This window comes from Watersipora subatra, chromosome 2 (assembly GCF_963576615.1).
Source record: "Watersipora subatra chromosome 2, tzWatSuba1.1, whole genome shotgun sequence".
Lineage (NCBI taxonomy): Eukaryota > Metazoa > Bryozoa > Gymnolaemata > Cheilostomatida > Watersiporidae > Watersipora > Watersipora subatra.
Genome location: NC_088709.1, coordinates 56,603,386 through 56,609,385, shown reverse-complemented (window position 1 = coordinate 56,609,385; position 6,000 = coordinate 56,603,386).

Below are 6,000 nucleotides of genomic sequence, written 5' to 3'. Positions count from 1 at the left end.
AGGAAGCGTATTGTACATTGTAGTTTATGTATATATAGTAGCTAGAGCTGCGGAACGGTTATAAAAATTAATCGCGATTAATACTTGGTCTGAGCCAGTTAATCTTCGACTAATCTTAGAATTAATTTAGCAAAAACCTGCATATTTTAAAACAAATAATACAGCTGCGTGTAAATTAATTATATTTGAAACATTTATTGTTAACAGGAGTACATGTTATGCACAATGTATATAAGTTACAATGTAAAATTTTTCATGTGCATGAAAATCGTCGATGAAAGCCTACAATTAAGCCAGCCAAGAGTTGAGGCAACATAGTTTATTTACATTATCCAAATGAAGAGATGCCCTCTTCCTACATACAATATTGCCAGCTTTGGAGAAGAGCCGCTCACAGGGACAGCAGTTGCAGTGGTACATAGGTATTTTCTCACCAACCTATTAAACCTAGGATATGCAGATGATCGGTCTTTCCACCAGACTAGTGGGTCAACATCATCATCAGCTGCAGTACTATACTTGTAGTTTTGTAGTTCTTTATGCGTTGAAGTGCTTGTAACTTCATTTTCACTGTCTTCGCCTTCACTGGAACTGTATTGGTATCGATTTCTTTTTATAAGACGCTCATCAAAGCTAGTTGAAGACTGACTGGTATTTCCTTCCTTAACCTTGTTAAGTATGAAATTCCACATGGTTTGTCGATCTTCCTTTGGTATAAACTTCAATGTCTTAAATCTCGGGTCCAGGGCAGAGGCAGCTTTAACATGCATGTTAGATTCAAGAACATCAAGCCTTTGTCTCAAATCACTAGTGCAGGCTTGCTTGAACTTTGATATATATCCGGGATCGTCGTCATCCACACACAACTTCAAGAGATGATTGAGCTCTGGTAGTGCGATTGATGCGGATACATTCTTCTCACACCAAGTCTCTGAGTAGCGGCTTCCGAAGGTGCCAATAGATCTCAGACTTTCCTCAGCTTCTCCATTTCATTACCTGGTATAAATACAAGTAGCTAATAAACTTGAAAAGGCACTTTCTTCTTGTGGATAGGGACTAAAATAAAAAATTCACCTGTTGGTGATGAAATGTTCTTATGACCTTCACCACATAAAACAGCTTGAATGCAATCAATATTTCGTAGAACACTGTTAATCATGGTTGTTGTAGAAGCCCACCGAGTAGGTACATCTTGTTTCTGTAACAAAAAAATGTGGATTTAAGCTTACATTGTTGAATAATATACCAGTTAAAACTGGTCATGCTAAATTATTATGAACACTAACCAGTGACTTCCTTGGAAGGTTCTGTTTGACTTGCTCTGCATGTAAAGAAGCAGTGTTTATTGGAGAGTGCTTGAAATGACCAACGAGTTTTCGAGCTTTAGCCAACACTCCATCTATTTCTGCAGCTTTAATTCCCTTGTTGATAGAGAATTGAAGAGAATGGGCAACACAAGGAATGTGAATCCACTCAAATTTGGCTGCAGCACAAAGCATGTTTCTAGCAGAGTCAGTCTCTAAGCTTACTACTTTGTTGCTAATGCACCACTCATCAACAATAGATTGGGTTTGTTTTGAGACTTTGTCAGCTGTATGGCGTCCATCTAATTTTTTCACAGCCAGAGTTAATGGCTGCATCTTCCAATCATGGTTTATATAATTAGCGGTTACCCCAGCAAAGCTTTCATTAGCACAGCTTGTCCAATAATCAGTTGTCAGTGCGATGAACTCGACATTTTGTAATTCGGCTTTGATGCACTCTTCTTTCTCTTCATATAGGCTGTCAACCTTTCTACTAATAGTGGTTCGACTCGGCCGTTTGTATTGTGGGTTAGCTACAGGTGTCTGTAGCAAACTGATAAATCCATTATCTTCAACAATGTTCATGGGCCTGGCATTCATAGCAACCCATCTTGCAGTAGCATTGGTGATCTTATTTGACCTGTCTTGGGTAACAGGTCTAGTAAATGACTCGAGGGTTAGTTGCTGTTGCTTATCGTTTGCGGCTGGTAATGATTTCTGAGCGGTAGGATGACAATTAGTTAAATCTTAGATATCTTAGTGATGATGTGCTGTGGTGGTAGGCAAATTCTTTGTGGCATATATTGCACTTCACTTTCTTGTTTATGCTTCCAACAACGTATGAAAATGTGCCATCGAGTATGGGAGACATATTTCTGCTTTTAGGTTCCAATAAAGTGTCAATCTTATACTATTAATATTCCGAAGCTGAGATATGATTGTGATTTTTTGAAAAATTAAAATCTTTGTAAAATTCGTCTAAAAAAGTTTAAAATATAAACACAAAATAGACTGTAAGATATTGAATAATACCGAAATCACTTTGGTTGCTATTACCTAGAAACATTTTCAAACAACATGGCGGCTTACGGCTAAATCGACTCGGTGCTTGTGTCATTGTACCGGAGAAACAAGTTTTATGTTAGTGACTCCCTTAGATTTTTCCTAGTTGAGTGCAAAATAATTGTGGTTATATTTAATTGGTAAAAAAGTGCTGCATGTCATAATATTTATTTGTTAGTAAATTAAATGCTAGTAACCTGCTATGTTAGTATTACTAACATGTGGTAGTAAACGGTATAAAGGAAAGGAACCACATCAAGATCATCACTTCGGTTGAATTTTAATTGAAGATTATTTGGCTCAACTCAGTTAATCGTTTGTTTGTATTGACCACGTTAATCATTTAATTAACATGATCATTGTGCAGCTCTAATATATATACAGTATATGTATACTAGCTGCATTACTCGCCTACAGGACTAGATTTATGTGCAGCATGAGGTTTATTGAGAGTTGTCTTTCATACTGTATAACAACTTCAAATATGCAGTTTACTGAATTGTTTTCCCTGATGTATTATTATGTAAATTGTCTACTGAAATTGTTGCCCTGAGTATGCATGCACATATGCATGTCAAAAATGTTGGAGAGGACAATGTAAATCTGCAATACGTTTTACAGGTAGATGCATGTAAAATCTAGTAAATATTCTAGATTCATGTGTCTAGATGCATCCATTCATACCCGTCTATATTTGCAGTTGACGGTCGCGCACTTCTGCCACCGAGCCCCCGCCTCGGCTGACCAGTCTTTACTCACCGAACAATTGACAATCCCGCTCTTGCGCTCGCCTCGCAATCAATTGCCTCGCAATCGCAATCACCTCCCACTTGCCTTGCAATCAATCGCCTCACACTCAATAGCCTTGCACTCGCCTCGCAATCAATTGCCTCGCACTCGCCTTGCAATCAATGGCCCCACAATCAATCGCCTCGCAACCAACTGCTTCGCAATCAATCGTTTCGCAATCAATCACCTCGCAACCAATTGCCTCGCACTCGCAATCAATCACCTGGCAATCAATCGCCTAGCAATTATTTGCTTTGCAATCAATCGCCTCGCACTCGCAACTCATTCATTCGGAGAACCGCGCCTCAAGACTCTCGCTGCACTCGGGGCAAAAAGGGCCTTCCGCGCATCCTCGAGCGACCCCACCGCCCAAAACCGCTAGCTGCATTACCCATCCACGAAAACAGATTCATGTACAGCAAGAGGTTTATTGAGAGTTGTCTTACATACTGTAAAACAACTTCAAATATGCAGTCTACTGAAATCTTTTGCTCTGATCACACTATGCATACACATATGGCCCACATATGCAGTCATATTTGTCAATAATGTTGGAAAGAACAATGGAAATCTGCAATACATTTTACAGCTAGTCTACAATGCAGCAGTTTCAAACCACTCAAATCAGAGTTGCCCTACTTGTGTACAGAGAACAGATAATGAAATTGACATTGCTAGGCAAACTGAAGTTCTTCAAACTGGCAGTATTGAAAAATTTTGCATTTTTAATAAAATTATAAAAACTATTGTGCGATCACTAGCATTTATCGAATGGAGACTTCTACATGCTTAAAACACTAATCATGGCTCACCAGTTCTTCGTCTATAGCCTTTGTTTTGACATGGTATATACAAACAGTGATGAGGTTGTATCGATAAAATTTATATGTATAGCAGCACAGACAGTATGATGTCAAGGTAAATGCAGCATTAGCATCTTACAATAATATAACATGGCGCCAACATGATAGCCTTTGTATGAGATACAATAAGGAAAACAAATGCATGAAAATATATATATGCTGAAAAATATGTTAGAAAATGCTGCATGTGGTATAGCAAAACATGAAAAACATAGCATGGCATTACAATAACACAATGTTAGTTCAACACAACACTGGTGGATAGACAAAAGTTTTTGTTTTTCTTTCGGGTGTATGAACAAACAGTTTTCGGCTTGTGCCTACTTTTGAGCAGGTGACATACAGCTAGTCATGGCTAAAGCAAGGTGACAGTAAGTCGATACCAGCTGCTCTCTTTCTTTTCACCATCGCCTATCGCAATCCTCGGAGTACTCGTGCAAGTTCTGTAGTAGTAAGTTACAGTAGGCCTACTCGTAGCTAGAAAAAATTAGTAACTCAGCTGCTGAAGGAAATGAACATGTCCCACTATCACAAACAGTGGCAAACCCAACGTTATTAAGTAGTTGAGGTGTGGCAATTCATAGACAATGCACTGCAACTTTCAATGAGAAGTACTTATCTTTTTGAAATAGAAATTGAGTAGGTAAAACACAGCAGCAGTACCCATGCAAGTTCTGTAGTAGCTGTAGTTCTGTAGTACTCGTAGCTGAAAAAAGTAAAAGTAACTTGGCTGTGGAAGGAAATGAGCATGCTTACTATCACAAACAGTGGCAAACCCAACGTTTTAAATCTGTTCATTGAAGTAGACTCATTTATGTGTTTTCTATGGTCAACCGCGCAGACACAATTTTGCGACTTTAGCAGCAATTGCTATTAACTGAATTTTATTATTCGTTGATAACATGACCAACGGTCTTTAGGACTTTTATGGTAGTGACAGTGTTGTCCTAAGATTTCTTTATAAAATTAGCCTTAAGTTTAATATTTTATTCTTTGTTTGGGAATTTCCAACTTAAAAACGAAGATTTTTTGTTCAAGTTTGTTCATCAAACGCGTCCAAGTTAGAAAACAAATAACTACTTATGTTGATAATATTATAGCCGATTCAGATTTTTGTGGTTACACAGATCATTAAAATAGCAATAGCAGTGCCGACTCTGATGGTGGTGGAATTAATGGTTTTGTAAGAATAAGGAACATTGTAGAAGATCGTTCTAGCTTTGTAACATCACATTGCTTTATCAACGCACAAAGTTTGGATACAATGAATTTTTTGCATAACAATGTTTGTTAACATGTTGGCAAACTGAAATATATAACCAAAACAAATATTCTAAATGGAGTTTGAAATTGAAAAAGTTTTGTATACATATCATGAAGCAATAGTGGCAAAATGGCTAGAAGTAGGCCGATAGCTTAATTTGTACACGGACGCAAGTAAAATGGTTATGTAGTGGAGATGTGGCAATTCTTAGACAATACATCATTGAATGAGAAGTACTCACCTGTTAAAGTACTCACCTGATGTATAAATTTAGCAGCTGAGAACAGCGTTTTTTTCTAGTGACCGCAAGAAACAAACGTTCACATGACCTTCTCGGTACACATTGGCAGTAAATATTAACAAAATGTAAATTACTATTCATTGATTTATTTTATTTAATGAGTAGTACATTTGTATAGCTGTATGGGCACATTTGTATAGGTTGCAGAACTCAGGACGGTGCTTTTTAACACGGCAGCAACTTTGCTGTTTTAAACGGAACAGTACTGTTCGGCACTGAAAAAAGGTGTAGATAACTAACCCAATATAACATCATTTGTGTGTGAAAACTGAAATCGATGAATAGGTTATGTATAGAAGCGAACTAACCAGAGATTCCCATTAATGTGCCCTATATACCTAGTAGCGGCTAATAGTCTCTCTCACACACGTACACACACACACACACGTACACACCCACACGCACGCGCACACACGC